Source organism: Sinocyclocheilus anshuiensis, unplaced genomic scaffold, assembly GCF_001515605.1.
Source record: "Sinocyclocheilus anshuiensis isolate Anshui unplaced genomic scaffold, SAMN03320099.WGS_v1.1 scaffold544, whole genome shotgun sequence".
In the NCBI taxonomy this organism is placed as follows: domain Eukaryota; kingdom Metazoa; phylum Chordata; class Actinopteri; order Cypriniformes; family Cyprinidae; genus Sinocyclocheilus; species Sinocyclocheilus anshuiensis.
The window spans coordinates 1,812,491-1,828,226 of NW_015555763.1; the positions used below are offsets into that span (position 1 = coordinate 1,812,491).

General features: G+C 36.4%; 1 protein-coding gene and 1 long non-coding RNA gene across 3 annotated transcripts in view; one reads left to right on the forward strand and one right to left on the reverse strand.

Annotated features, from left to right (window-relative positions):
* Nucleotides 1–5,062: 5,062 nt before the first annotated feature.
* Nucleotides 5,063–15,736, reverse strand: part of LOC107674118 (uncharacterized) — a 14,852-nt gene continuing 4,178 nt past the window's right edge. For both annotated transcript variants that reach the window (XR_001632480.1, XR_001632479.1), the window contains exons 2-3: nucleotides 6,865–7,174; nucleotides 5,063–5,125 (exon numbers count right to left, since the gene is read on the reverse strand). This is a non-coding gene — a long non-coding RNA (uncharacterized LOC107674118). The remainder of the gene's footprint in view (nucleotides 5,126–6,864; nucleotides 7,175–15,736) is intronic.
* Nucleotides 5,122–15,736, forward strand: part of LOC107674117 (protein eva-1 homolog A) — a 14,719-nt gene continuing 4,104 nt past the window's right edge. The window contains exons 1-2 of the mRNA XM_016468010.1: nucleotides 5,122–5,418; nucleotides 15,024–15,067. The gene's annotated coding sequence lies outside the window, so the exon portion shown is untranslated. The remainder of the gene's footprint in view (nucleotides 5,419–15,023; nucleotides 15,068–15,736) is intronic.

Below are 15,736 nucleotides of genomic sequence, written 5' to 3' on the forward strand. Positions count from 1 at the left end.
TCCCGGACTACATATCCCATCATCCATTGCACTGATTGCACACAGCACTGATTGCACACAGCTGTAACCAATCACACATTCACTATATAACACTCACTCAAACAACCATTCACGGCCGAGTATTGTTTAGCGCCTATCACTCACCTAGCGATAGCTACTCTATGGAGCCATTTCTAGTTTTCATTGTTTAGTCTTAGTCTTGCCTTGCCTTGCCTGTTTTCTCGTGTTCTGATTCCTGCCTGTGTTTCTCGGATTGCCCTTTTGTCTCACCGTTCGGACTCTGTTTGCTCCTGCCTGGACTATTGCTCGTGTTATTGGATTTCCCCTCTTGTCAAGCCCTCTGTATAACGTTTGCTGCCGACTGACTCACGCCCGTTTTGGATTACTCTTCGTCTTGCCCTCATATACCTGTTTGCCATTGTCTGAACCTTGCCTGTTTTATGACCACGCCTTTAAATAAAAGCTTTGCAGATGGATCCGCACGTCTCTCGTCTCGTCGGCTCCGTTACAATTTAACATTAACAAAGATTAATATATTCTGTAACAAATGTATTGTTCATTATTAGTTAAAGTTAGTTAATAAAAATACAACTGTTCATTCATAGTTCATGTTAGTTCAGGTCTATTAAATAATATAAGCAGATATTCAACGTTTGATTTTAATAATGTATTAGAAAATGATATAATTAACTTAAATTGAGAAATGCTCTAGAAGTATTTTTCATTGTTAGTTCATGTTATGTAGTTACCGTAACTAAAATTCTCAAATGGAACCTTATTGTAAAGTTTTACCTAATGATGGTAGAAGAAGAATAATTGTATTTTTGCATGTATTTTTTTTATGTATTTATATTTTTGTTTCTTTTAGAAATCTAGAACATATAATCTAGCATATTAAATGGATACAGAGTTCTATATTACACACAAAACATTTTTAAATGCTGTCACATTCCAAAGTTTTATTATGGGTGTTCCATTTCCTAGTACGGTAAAACAATTGTGAGGATTTATGTATTAAAGGTGCACTAAGCAATATTTGAAAAACGCTTTTGACCACAGTGTCGGACCGAGTCCCAAAACACAAACACTGCCAATCAGCAGTAAGTGGCATGTCTACTAATGATATGGAGAAGAGAGCGCTCAGTGAGTGCACGGATATTAGCAGATCAACTAGCGAGAGATGGCAGTTAAAAAAAACAGAGGAAAATTTCAGAGGGACAAAACATTAAAAAGAAGGGTTACAATCAGTCAAGAGGTAGGACCCGCGTAAATATTGGAGCAGCTTTCCAGCAGTGGAGAGAAATACAGGAGCAGGAGAAGGTCTGGAATCGGACGCCGATGTTGCTTTGTTTCTTCTTGATAGGTGTTACGTTGATTTTTACGTTGAATGCACAGAAGAATAAAAATAATCCTATATAATGCTATAAACCACACACTTGAACTGAACACTGACGAATGTCCTTCTAATTGTGGATGCAATGTATTAATGTTTTTAATACAGTTTCATATTGTGATTTTTTCAGTGCTGACTCATCAGAAGCTCTGTGTCAAATGCAGGCACACCCCATCGGCCCTGGTTTGTTGACTCTGGGCAGCAGGGCAGTAAAGACCAGCACATGGGGCAGCTCAATGACTGATGCTGAATTGTGCTGTTTCAGCAGACCCTTATGCCCGTTGTTTCAGCAGGAACACAACAGGGGGATGGGGTGTAGTTAAGGAAGCGGTGTATGCTTATATCCATAGGAAAGTTCATTTTGAATCGCAAAGCTGGTAAGTCACAATGCTTCAATGTTTTTACTGGGTTAAACCCTAAAGGCATTTTTACATAGTTTAGTTGAATGCATTGATTTTTTTTTCGTATATATTTTCACTTTATGTGCATTGCCAATATGGTTTTTGCTATAGATTTAATCTTTAGCCAGGCAAAAATTTCCTCATTATTTTTTCCCGGAGATGCTCCAGCGTTACGTAAAGCTTTTGAACAATCACGCTAATCAAATCATCTCCATGAGTGAGTTTGGACTTCAGCAGCTCTGCAATCTGCTACATAATGTGCCTTCAGAATCTGTGGATCTCATCTGGCAGACCACGGCTCTGTCTCTCTGCTTTTATTCACTCACGTGGTCTCATGTGCTGTTGGTGAACTATTAACATGCCCATTAAATGCTTAATTACCTTCTCTGGGAAAAGAGGTTTTCTCAATCATGACGGCCCCATTAAGTTTAACTGGTTTGTGGCAGTGTTTTTCAACCTGTTGGGAATTGAAAATAGAAGATGGGCAAGATAACAATGTACAGAGCTCATTGTTTTCCATTGTTTGTTTATAGCTGGTTGTCTCTACTTGAATCGATTTATTACCAGCCATTAGCTAGTCAGGTTATCAATAGACATTTCACTTGAGATATGTCAACACTCGGCTACTCTTTGATCATGCGCTCTCATGCAATATGGAAAAAAACTATTGCAACTACAAGGTTCTTATGTTTTTCAGCATGTGGCACTTTGTTGTTTAGAATCAAAATAAAAGCACATTTTAAACACTTTGTCACTCTCCTTATCTCAGCATTGCTTCAGATCACGTTTCAGACACTGTTCATTAGTGATTTTGCTTGATTTTAACCATAGTTCCCTTCTTGTCACATTTATAATTGTGCAAACCCACTTTGATCATTTCATGGATGGTGGTGGTGGAGTTGTTAGAAGATCAGGCTGAGTGATCAAAAGCTCAGGTCTCAATCACAGACAGACAGCTATAGTGGTTCCTATCAGATGAAAGGAAGATGGTCACATTGGGGGAGGAGACAGGTCAAAGACTATCTAAAGCTTTTATGGTCTATAAAAGCAACAAACTCAGCTTAGTGTGTGTGCTCAAAGGTCATGGGAATGCTCATTATTTATATGGACAAACGTGGGTTTAAAGCAGGGCTGTCCAAACTCAGTCCTGGAGGGCCGGTGTCCTGAAGAGTTTAGCTCCAACCCCAATTAAACACACCTGAACCAGCTAATCAAGCTCTTACTAGGCATACTAGAAACTTAAAGGCAGGTGTGTTGAGGCAAGTTGGAGCTAAACTCTGCAGGACACCGGCCCTCCAGGACCGAGTTTGGGCAGCCCTGGTTTAAAAGCATTAAACTTTAGCATTAAAGGGGTCATATGATGCGATTTCAATTTTTCCTTTCTCTTTGTAGTGTTACAAGCTCTTGGTGCATAAAGAAGATCTGTAAAGTTGCAAAGACTAAAGTCTCAAATCCAAAGAGATATTCTTTATAAAATTTAAGAGTCAACCACACCCTCCTAAAACGGCTCGTTCTAATACGCCCCCACATGTCTACGTCACGATGTGGGAAGATTTGCATAACGCCGCCCAAATGTTCACGCAAAGAAAGAAGGCGTAACTTTTATTCTCGCTGTAGTATTGTTGCTGCCGCCATGTCGTGAAGGCGCTGTGTGTTTCGTTCATTTATAATGGGTTTTAATGTTTATGTCTCGTCGCACCGTCCGGACAGGGCATCACAGTATGGTAAGGGGCTTAACATTTCCGTCACACGCTTGAGGTATTCGGCCAATCACATCGCACTGGATAGCTGGCCAATCAGAGCACACCTCGCTTTTCAGACCGATGAGCTTTGTAAAAATCGACGCGTTTCAGAAAGGCGGGGCATAGAGGAGAAACAATAATGTACAGTATGTGGAAAATAATGTGTTTTTTGAACCTTAAACCGCATAAACACATTTCATTACACCAAATACACAAAATAATGTTCTTTTTAGCAACATCATATGACCCCTTTAAACTAAAGCTTCTTCTTTTTTTTTGTTAAATACAAGCCAAAAGCATTTGGAAATGTATTCCACATTTAAATAATATTAATGTATGAATTTCATTGCATTTAATAACACCATATCAAGTGGCATCTGCAAAGAAATGATGCTAGACTTTTTCTCAGAACTAACTTCAATTTTTGGTGCTATTTTTCTGGTCTTAAAGTCACATTTACTCAATATGGGTCAGTAAAATGTTTTAATGTTTTAGGAAGAATTATCTTATACACACCAAGGCTGATAAAAAAATACAGTAAAAATAGTAATAGTATTAACATTACAACTTAATTTATTCCAGTAATGGCAGAATTTTCAGCAGCCATCATTCCAGTCTTCAGAAATCATTCTAAAATGCTGATTTAAAGACATATTTCTTATTATCAATGTTGAAAATATTGTTGAATATTTCTGTGGAAACGGTGATATATTATTTTTCAGGATTCTTTGATTAATAGAAAGTTCAAAAGAACAGCATTTATTTGAAACAGAAAATCTTTGTAACATTATAAATGTTGTTACTGTCACTTTTGATCAACTTAATTCAAAACTGCTAATTAAGAGTCTTAATTTTTTTTTACATTTGAATGGTTCACTAAGATGTCCTACAGGCAACCACAGATGCAGTTTATCACATTAATTATGAACATGATCCACTAACATTTGAAAACCATAACGTGTCAGAATACTTCGAATTTTGAACAGTGTATCTATTGTTTTGTTATTAAAACCTAACAAACTTGCTTTAAAAGTGAGCTTGTGCTGTTCTTCTTCAAAATAAATGCTACTTTGTTTGATATTTTGATACATTTTGCAAAGAAATTCATACATTATTAATTGTGGCTTATGTGAACTAATGTATTCTGTGGCAACTCTGTATTTTTCATGGCTGTTTGATGGTCATGCATTTTAATGAACATGATTTTTATTTTTATTTTTATGAATTTCACTCCTGTACACATGGACCCACATACGAGTACAAAAATGCTTTTTTCCAGAGAGCCTCGGGACAGAATTCCCAGCAAAAGTTAACAGGCAAATTCCAAGTCCAGACTGAATGAAATTCTCATGTCATGTCGTGTTCTCTACTAGTCGTCCAACCATCCCCCTCCTTCTTTTCCAGACTCCCTCCCTCTCTTTCTCTCTCTCTCGCTCTCTATCTCTCTCTCAATCTCACAGACCTCCCTCTTTCCCTTTCTTTCATATTCACTGCTCTCCAGAGTTCCATTCTGACCCGTCAATGTGGTGAATATTTCTGCCTCCTGCCTTCTCTGTGTCACATTCCAGCTTCCAGGGCACAGCGTCCTCCTGACATGGGTTATAAAGAGAAGCACAGCTCCAGTATGCATCTGCACATGGCGTTATGATCACCTTCTACCTCCAGTGACTTTTTTGAACTGTTTTGAATAGGCAAACAGACTCTCTAGGACAATTTACCTTTCCATTTTCTTCCTTCCTTCTTTGAGTTTTTTGGACTTGTATGCAATCTCACTTACACAGACAGCTCACTCACAAACAGTGGAATACTCAAGTAAAACAGTCTTTTACGGCTTCAGCTCAGATGTGTGTACTTGGACAAGAGAAAGGACAAAATACTTTGGGTGAGTTGGAGTGGAACTATATGTTGCTGTGCTGTTGCTCTGATTTTGTATCATTAGTTACTAAATAAACTAAATGAAATGAGTTGCACTCATTAAATAAATATGTATTATAATTTCAAATTATATAATATATAATTAAAATACAATTATATTCAATATATTAAACTATTATATTATATTATATTGTATGAAAGACTGCTTTATATGTGCTTTACTGCTCTGTTGCTTTAAAGTTTTTAATATTTCACTTTTCAAAAGTGGAATGTCAATTGTGTATTGACTACAACTGTAATATGAATATCTGTAAGGTTCTCCTCAATACAATTCAATGCATTTGACTGCTTTTCCCCTGTCTGTGGCCATATATACAGACATGATATACAGTATATCTAGCAGTCTACAGTATTAATTTTTCATAATGTGGTTGAGAGCTCACTAGGAATATGATTTAAAGAAGATGTAATTGCACAGTGCGCACTGCCATAACTGCAGATGAGATTTTGGATGAAAGTCAGTTCATCAGTCTCAGGTGGAGGCTTTTTGAGAGTGTTGAAAGGGAACACCTTTGCTCTCTGTGTTAAATAAAAGCTGCTGAATGACTCTCAGGGGTTCTGGACTCTGTTTGAACAACAGCACGCTGGCAGGACTTCCTTTAACACTTCACATTAGATTGATGTCTTTCCCTGCTCGGGAGGGCCAAACAGGGTCAACATCATCCCTCAAGCACAACCAGACACCCACTGAGGACTGAAACAAAACCTAAATGTTGATTATGGCTGTTTGTAGACACTTTGTAGAATTACTTACGTAATTAAAGCAAGTTTAGGGTATTTTTTGTGGGTTTTTGATTAACACTTTACAATAAAGTTCAGCTCAGTACCTTTAGTTATAGCATAAGGTATAATGCATTAACAATAAGCATCACTCATTAATCAAGGATCATGTACAAAAATAATACTGTTAATTGTTAATTCATGATTGTTCAAAATACATTAGTCAATGTTAATTTATACAACTTGAAATGTTAAAAATGTATTAGTATATACAAAAAATAATGTTAAACTAGATTAAACTGTTATTACTCTTAAAATTCGAAGTTAACATGCTGAAACTTATTGTAAAGCGTTGATGTTTTTTATTAGTAATTAGACAGAAATTGCTCAACTTGTAAGCACACACAATTGCAGGCCCAGATACCTCAATCAGGATGTTTAGCATTATATTCTTATCTAATGGCAACACTAACAGGAGCTTTTCTGTGCTGGTCGCCGGAGTCTGTGGAGAGGAAGTCATTCCTCCTATTTTATACCTCTATCCTCAAATACACAAAGACCTTAATGTCTAAACCATAATTGAACTATTAGGTAATAGCTACCCAGCCGATTGTTAGAGTGTGATGTCCTTGTGGCCACATACCTCATGACTAGAAACAATACATTCACTCACCTTTAGAGTCTGCCTGCTGTCGCCTGCTCTGATTCTCGAGGGTCTCTTAATAGAAGGACCAGATGTTGGCAGGACTTCCTGCCACTCTAGTGATCTCAGACAGCTGCTTTGTGTCAGCTCCTGTCCCGGTTCCCGCTCCTAGAGCAGTAACCGTGGGGCCAGTGGGCCTGAACACATACTGGGCGGCATTGTTCAGTGAAACAATCTGGACACACGGGATTCAAACAGGTCTGAGTTTAAATAAGTGTAGTGGCCAGTGACTTCAAACTGAATGGTCATGTTGTTCCAGACCTGTATGACTTTCGTTCACCTGTGGAAACACAAAAGGAGAGATGTAGAAGAATGTTCTAGCTGCTCTTTTCTATACATTGAAAACATACAGTAACTAGGGCCTGTCAAGATCCATAAAGGACAAAAAGCATTTGTATATACTTGAAAAGCAGTCACAATGAATAACATTTTATCATCAGCACGTTTTTAAATATTTTCTGAAATCTTTTAAGGAGTCTGTTGTTGTTCATTACGCTCCCTATTTCATGTTTTTTGTTGTTGTTGTTGTACTCCAAACTTATTTTCATCTTTTCCCTGTTGGTTTGGCTGGTTGAAGTCACTATGCACTGTTATAATGTAATTCAACAAAGTGGAAAAAAGCCTTCTGTCAGTATGAATCAAGCTCAATAATACACAGGACTCTGACAGGGAGCATGTGGTATTTTATGAGCCCCTGTGCCATTAAACTCAAGGTTTTGCCTATGTTTGTATGAGATATGTCTTTTGTGCCACACTATGGCCGGCCTATCGCACACGTTCATGATTCAGCATACAGCTGCTCTGCCAATGGGCTGCTGTTAAGCAATTAAAAAGAAAACAAGAACAAGTGGCTATGGTTAAAAAGAAAAACACAAGGAACAAACTAAAACAACGGGCCTTTGTGTTGTCTGTTTTAAGGTTTACATCATTTTAAAACAAGCCTGCCTCAAAACTGCAATGTTTACCATTTTCAAATGAAAAGTCTTACTCTATGACAATAAAAAAGCCGTTCACACAGAATGCGTTTTTGCATTCCACTGCACTACCTTCCATTGTTTATTATGCAAACATGGACTAGATATGCGTTAGACAAACTAAACTTTTTAAAAATGCGTCTCCGGACCTTGCATTTTTTTTTTCCATTCCACTGCCCAGTGTCTTGCAAATTTAAACACAAAAGCACATTCTGTGTGAAATTAAAACGTAAGAATGTATTGACCGGAGGTGCACCATATCTACTGCACCAAAAACAGCTACACTGGACCCATCAAAGCAAACATTTGAACATGTTTTTGGAATTACCTCAGAAATAGAACAAGACATCTATTTACGGTTGACAACTCAACGCACTGTCACATAGACTTCAGACAGCTTCACTGATTGTAATGGGTTTTATTTGCTTTTGATGGGACTTGTGGTTTGGATCTTGTGTGAAGTCAGTACGCTATATTACTATAGCTATTTGATAGCTTCAGACCTCATTAATTGTAGTAGTTAAATTAGTTCAAAACTTCACATAATTGTGTTTTCAATGGAAGAAAGAAATTCATATGGGTTTGGAAGACATACATGTGAGTAAATAAAAGAATTTAAATTTTATAGACACTAACCCATGCCTTTCATGAGCTTGTGTGGTGAACAAGTTCGGCATAATAAGACTCAAAATGCTTTTAATAGTTCTTTGGCAGCCAGGAAGTCTAATCTGCATTAGAAACTGATCGTAGTTTCTGTTCAAACCTGATCTTGCAATCATATGGTAATACTTCGCATCTATCCACACAGCAGTTTCTTTCTTTGTGGCATCAACTATACTGCAGATCAGTTAATGTCTGATGTTAACAGAGCTGACTCTTTGACCTATAATTATGGAGAAGCTAACTGTTTAATTCTAAGCCAGGTGTACGTCGCCTCCAGCAGAGGCGACGTACTATTGCTACTACACAATGGCTTCCTTTTCTTTCAGACCTGAGATTAATTTACACGCAGTGTAACAAGTGACTTCAGCCAGCTGTTTTAATTTGTTGGGGTTCTCTTGAAGGTTAACCAATACTTTTTGGGAAGCAACTAACACAAATGCGTAGTGCATGATACTTTCTAAGATGGAAATAAAATTGCAAATGAAATAAATGATCAAGTGTTCTTCAAAATCGTCAAATAGGCCTCTCAGGTACCTGATCAAAGATGATACTGTGTACCATGTGTGCTACGATGGCAAGAGGACTGGCTGAATGCTTGTTTGTTTATCCTGTGGGGTCTGCTCTGAATGTGTGTGCATGCGCTTTGATGTGTGTTCATGTGATCTGTCAGTAAGAGCATAATCTAGCCTCCGGTTTGCGTACGTGGTGAAGCTAGGTCTGAGAGACAGGACTTTTGTGAAGGACGGTGGAATGGCATGAACCTTACAAGGTATACATTTTTACTTTAGTATAGAGCCCTGCACATGGCACGCGGACAAAAATATATTTATCATGGCCACTAATTAAGAATTCATCCCACGATTTATTAATTTGTTCCCTCTTTTTAGTAAACCGTAGCCACGTTGTACTAATTCATTCCCTCATTTTGATTTTATTAAAACGAAGGAATTAATTAGTACACCTTAGCCACGATTTACTAAATGGCATTTCCTATAAATTGTAGGACAAATTCTTAATTCATGGCCACGATTTAATAAAACTATTTTAACTAATTAGTACAACATGGCCACGATTTACTAAAACAAGGGAGTAAATTAGTACAATGTGGCCACGATTTAATAAAACGATGGAAACTAATTAGTACAACGTAGCCACGATTTACTAAAGCGAGGGAATAAATTAGTACAACTTGGCTGCAATTTACTAAAATGATGGAAACTAATTAGTATAATGTGGCCACGATTTAATAAAATGAAACAAATTACTACAGTGTGGCCATGATTTAATAAAATGATTGTAACTAATTAGTATAATGAAGAAAAGTAAATGTAAACAAGAGAACAAATTCTTAATCCGTGGTGATTATTTAACTAAAATGAGAAAATTAATTAAGTCATGGGAATGAATTCTTAATTCGAGGCCACGATATATTTTTTTCTCCCACATCAAGGCTCCGTACTTTAGTGTGAGTATTAATTTTTTTTTTTAAGTTAAGCTTCACTATTACTCTTTTAAATGTTTTTTTTCTTCCTTTTTTCACATGATGGCTCAATAGAAAAAAAAATCATTTCAAGAATAATTACCCATAACCCCAAATTTAAAGAAACGTTCAATTGAGGATAGGATTCAACTGGGAATGCTGTGCCAGTCACTTACAGCCAAGGTACACAGAGCCGTACAAACACAGAACACACACACTGACATCCCTTGGGGCCAGTTTGAACATAGATCTCCACTAAAGTGCTCAAAAAAAGAGGTGATTCTACTAAAAAAAACCCGCTTTAGTCAAAAGCTTCATTCTGTTTCCAGGAAGCCAGCCCTAAATGAACTCATCATGTTTTTCTTGCTGTTACAGCAAAAACCAGCAGCATGTTAAACATGGCACTCCTAAGCACCCACTTTTCTCTCATAGTGGTTATGGGTCAAAGAAACTGGTGCTAAATCAGTACAAAAGTGCAACATCCTTCAACAGCCCTCTGTTTTTCAAACTAAATCTCTCATCTTGACAATAAACAGTTAAACATGATGTTATAAAAACTGTTCTGAAAAGAAAACGGCTATAGTGACGTTAAATAATAGTAACATTCTGTCTGTCTCTCTTCTTTTCTAGGCAGCTGAGGTATGGAAAAGCTTTAGTTTCCCATCTGTGTGGGGTTAAGTACATTTAGGTCCTCCAGCTCCACTGTTCTGCTTCACTGAGCTAACAGAGGCTGAGTTGGAGAGAGCTAAGACTGGCCTTGCATTCTGAAACCTAATATTAGAGAAGAAAAAAATGAGAGAGAAAGAAAAAAGGGGGGAAAAACAGGAAGTGTAGCATTAAGGCTGGCAAATGAATCTGCCCAAAGTCATGTTTTGTGATTATAGTGAGGGTGAAACGGTGTGGAGCAGGAAATGAGAGTGAAATAAATCATGGCCGAATTTAAGATCTCAGGCCCTAACATGAAATACTCACTGATTTAATACTGTTTTGGGTTCTGGTATTTTTCAGCAAAGTTTTTCAAGATCTTTTATCTCTAAAAGACCCTATAAAATTGAAATTGGACATTTGTTACGTGGATTTTTGCTTTGGATATGCTAGTGTACTTCTGAAAGTTGACCAATGCTTTTATATATAAAATGTACAATCTTTCTTTCAGTAAAAGAACCAAAATACTAATCAAGTGCTCTTTAGAATGACAATGTCCATCCAATAAATCTTAAAATATCACAGAACATTTATTTATAAAATATTATTTTAAATTACATAAAAAAAAAAGATTACTTAAAACTTAAGTTATTATTTTTAATTTTTACAGTTAATAAATCTAGTAAATTATGGAGCTTACCAATTTATATATGTATAAAGTGAACAATATAAAATATTTAATATGAAATATGATTTAATAAAAAACATGAAATTGTGTTATTTTAATATTAATGTTTTAACAGATTGGAAATACATATTTTCCATTAAATAAATTATACACAATATATATTCAAATGTGCACGCACGCACACACACACACACACACACACACACACACACACACACACACACACATACACATTCACATTTCTGTGAGACTGAAATTGAAAATAAATATTTTTCCTGTTAAAGATTGAACACATTTAATAAAAATCATAATAGAACAGAACTTGTTTATTCTTGGTGTAGCAGATAAAGACCATACAGCTTAGTTACTGAAAAATGTTTTTTAAAAAAAGCTTCTCATTCTGTTCTTTTTAAATGACGGTGTTTTTGTGAAAGTGCACTTCAGTTAAGTCTATAAACCATGCAGGCTCATAGTAGATTAAGTGATGTGAATTATTAGGCAGAGTCAAATACGTGTGTGGAATTATGTGATCAGACATAGACGTTTTGGGCATTCATATGCCATCTCTCCTAATCTTCCTTTATGAGGTATGAGGAGATTGAGTGGTTTGTGGTTACAACCAACTCTAGACGAGAGATTTCTCAACTGGATCTCATGAGTTCATGATAAACAGACCCAGTGAGAGGACATGTTTTTATAAGGCCACTTCATATGGACCATAAGAGACTCCTTCTGATATTTTTATGGATTTAAATGGTCTTGCAGTTTGTACCCCAATCCTCTGACAAAAAGTTTATGTAATGTTTTTCCCACAAGATGTGGTCTGTTTCTGTTTATTCTGACGCTTGGAAGAAATGTTTGAAAGGAAACTCTCTTAGGAAGTAAATTTTTTTAGCAGTCAACATTTTTTAACCGATTATTATAGTAATGTTTAGTACAGTATTTTGAAAAAATTGTTAATTAATGAAAGTCAGTGGGGTCTAAAATATGAGAATGATGAAACATTCTTAAAAATATATTTTTTCCTTAGAAAAGGGTAAATGATACCAGAATTTTAATTTTTGGGTGAACTATTCATTTAAGAGTAAAGGAACTGAAAAACACGTGCGAAATGCACCTGTTTTCCGCTCCACCTGTTTGTTCTTGAGGAACTGACACGGATGGCACAGGAAAATGCCTGGCCAGCTAAAAGTGACCTGCTTGGTCAACACTGCTGTGCAGCAGGCTGGTTGGCATGCTTGTGGGAGGTCTAGTTGACATTGACTCATTATAACCCTGGCTGTGAATACTAATGACAGCAGTTGTGCACCCATTATTGTCTCAACTTAAATATCATGTTATAGATGAGAAACAGGTGCTAGGATTCCTGATAAAATGATTAGAGCCTGGAAAAGTCAAATAAGTTAGTTATTTGTGACTATGCAGCTGAAACGGGAGAACAGCCGCACTGCTTAACTTATTCAATGAGGAACAACATAATTTTAGAGCTACTCGTTTGCGCGACATCTATTTGTGAAGTCAAATGAAAGAGTATTGGCTCATGCCAGCTTTGAAGCTCAGGTTTGGGCTTAGTTTGGCTCGGTGTCTGATTAAAGCCAGGCTCCATTGGTCAAGGCCCTGAAATACTACAGGCTGCTGGCTTCAATAAAGCCATGCCAAAAATGCGCAGCCGCTTTCCTCTCTTGATGCCGGCACATAACGGTGGTTACATCTGGAGGACAATGGTGAAAACTCTCTCCAAGTATTTGAATGGACAATTCTAGAAAAACATAGTAGTGCAATTCATTCAAGAATATAATAAATGGGCATGGTGACTAAGCTTCATAAAAATGATTTTCTGATGAATGTATTTAGGCATTAAAACAGATAACGAGGAGACCTGGATTCAGAGTTTTCTTGATATAATTTTCAATGACTTTAATATTTACACTGAATTGTTTGAATCTGAGAATTGTTAAGCCAAACCCTTCTGTCAAAGAATAGATCATAGTCTAAGAGACTCAATTTCAGTCATACCTAATTCAATTTAATAATATTTAAAGAAATAGTTCACCCAAAAATCTACATTTTCTAAGAAAAAATGATGCACTTACCCTCAGGCCATCTAAGATGAGTTTTCTTCTTCATCAGAACAGATTTGGAGAAATGTAGCATTACATCACTTGCTCACCAATGGATCCTCTGCATTGGATGGGTGCCGTCAGAATGAGAGTCCAAATAGCTGATAAAAACATCACAACAATCCACACGACTCCAGTCCATTAGTTAATGTCTTGTGAAGTGAAAAGCTGCCCGTTTGTAAGAAACAAACTCATCATTAAGACATTTTTATCTTCAAACTCAAACTCATAACGTCTACTGGCTAATATGAGCCATCTATCCATAATACTGCTTTCTCCAGTGAAAAAGTTGTCTCTTCTGAAACAGGAGAGAAATATGCACAAACACTGTTTACACCCGAAAACAGTCCAAAACAGCTCAAAACAAATATGTTGGTGGATTTTTATGTGAGCGGACAACAGGTAATGGACACTTGAGGAAGCATTATTATAGATTATGGACTGGTATTTTGGCCAGAAGTGATGGATTAAAGTTAAAATGCCTTAGTGATGGATTTGTTTCTTACAAACACACAGCTTTTCACTTCATAACACATTAAATTCATGGACTGGAGTCATGCGGATTACTTGTGGATTATTGTGATGCTCTCATTCTCTCATTAACTGCAGAGGATCCACTGGTGAGCAAGTGATGTAATGCTAAATTTCTCTTGCCTTTCCTTTATCTCTCATTATTTAGTTGAATATTTTCATAAAATGTTATGCCATGTAAACTTTATAAAACTGAATTAAATGAATTAAGCTGACAATCATCCTTTAGGTTTTAAAATTAAATTACAGGCCTCTCTTAACCTTGTATTGATATTGGAAGATGTTACACAATTTAGATCTAATTTAATATGAAGACAGGATACGACCCATGAGATTTCTGAGGGAAAGAAGAACTTGTCCTGGGAAAAGTCCAGTGTAGTTTCCAAAAACATGAAAAGATATAAACCAAAAGAACAACAATACTGTTCTCCAACCATAGAAATAGCCAGAAGTACAGACAGGACAACAGATAATGATTTTTAAACTGGTATGTGTAAAATTAGAAAGGAATGCTCACTAACTAGTCGTCTCTCAGTATAGTGCTCTCACATCACATCCTAATATGCACTGTGACCAAGTTTCAGCAGAAATGTGTGTTTTACTCACTGTGGCTTTCAAATAGTCAGATAATTAGCCTGTCCCAGGCGAACACCAAACAACTTAAACACACATTATTGTTTTTTTTTTGGTTTTTCTGTCTAGTTAGGGAGGGTTATGGTCCGGACTAATCACTGTGGTTGAATGGAGGAGTGTGTGTACCGGAAAAGGACTCATAGTGATACTGTGTGATGTATGATCTCTGACACACACAAACACAGGAACAGTTTGGGAAAGAGAGTTTTTCCACTGAAGGTCTTATCGTAATGTTGAGGGGGCTGCTCTGTTATACAGATCATTATGACTCATACAGTAGCCCTTCATTTTTTTTTTCTTTTGCTTTGTCCATCAGTTCTGAAGAGCCAAAGGGAGGATGCTGAAGTTTCTTTCTCATTTTTTACTTACTTTCTTTTGTTTTCTTTTCTCTGCAGTGTGAGATCGCATAGATGAACCACTATGTGTCAACACGCTCCAGGTAAGACTACATTTATAGTACTATTCTATGTTAATCAGGGAAAATGAATCACAAACTGTGGTCACAAAACCAAAAAATTATCAGTAAATAAAGTAAGACTGGAGCACTTGAGTATTAATATTAGGAAATATTTCACGTTACTGTAATTTATGTGAGAGAGTACAACGTCACAGATCGTACTTTGTAAAAGGTTATGAGATTGTCTTGCACTGGGGCTTCACATAGTGTTTCGAGCATTTACACTTGAAAATACGGTTTAAACATCAAATTATGGTGCAGAGCCTGGGAGAGATTCATAATTATAAGATAGTAATGAGGGTGAATGTAGAGCTTCGTAAGATTGCACATAAGAACAGACCCAACAGTTAAATGAGCTTAGTAGTGCTGGGTAACAGATACTTTCCACATATATGGCACAAAATAGTGCTTTAAAAAATAGATTTAATCAGACTTTTATACATTTTCTATTAAAGTTAGCAATTTTTGCACGTCTGGGGTCAAGATTTTGTTTTTCAAGAAATTATATGTCTACTTTACCTTTATTGATCCAAAGTGATAGTAAAAACATTTATAATGTTAAAATGTTATTTTTCAAATAAATTATGTTCTTTTGAACATATCAAAAAATCCTGAAAAAATATATCAGTTTCCTATATATATATATATATA